The following is a 327-nucleotide window of genomic DNA, read 5'->3' as shown; positions in this document are numbered from 1 at the left end:
AGAGTCTTACTATGTCACCTTGGGTAGAGTGCCATGGCATCACAGATCACAGCAACCTCAAACTCTTGGGCTTAAGTGATTCTCTTGCCTCAGCCTCCAGTGTAGCTGGGACCACAGGCGCCCACCACAACGCCAGGCTATTTTTTGTTGCAGGGGGCTCAAACCTGCTAGCTTTGGTGTATGTGGCCAGCGCCAGACTCACTGAGCTATGGGCACTATGCCTACAATTTTTTTCTTTAAGAAAAAAAATAAAGGGCGGCGCCTGTGGCTCAAAGGAGTAGGGTGCCGGCCCCATATGCCGGAGGTGGTGGGTTCAACCCCAGCCCT

Source organism: Otolemur garnettii, unplaced genomic scaffold (genome assembly GCF_000181295.1).
Source record: "Otolemur garnettii isolate 467f Iridium unplaced genomic scaffold, OtoGar3 scaffold00089, whole genome shotgun sequence".
Classification (NCBI taxonomy): domain Eukaryota; kingdom Metazoa; phylum Chordata; class Mammalia; order Primates; family Galagidae; genus Otolemur; species Otolemur garnettii.
This window is presented reverse-complemented; position numbering follows the sequence as displayed.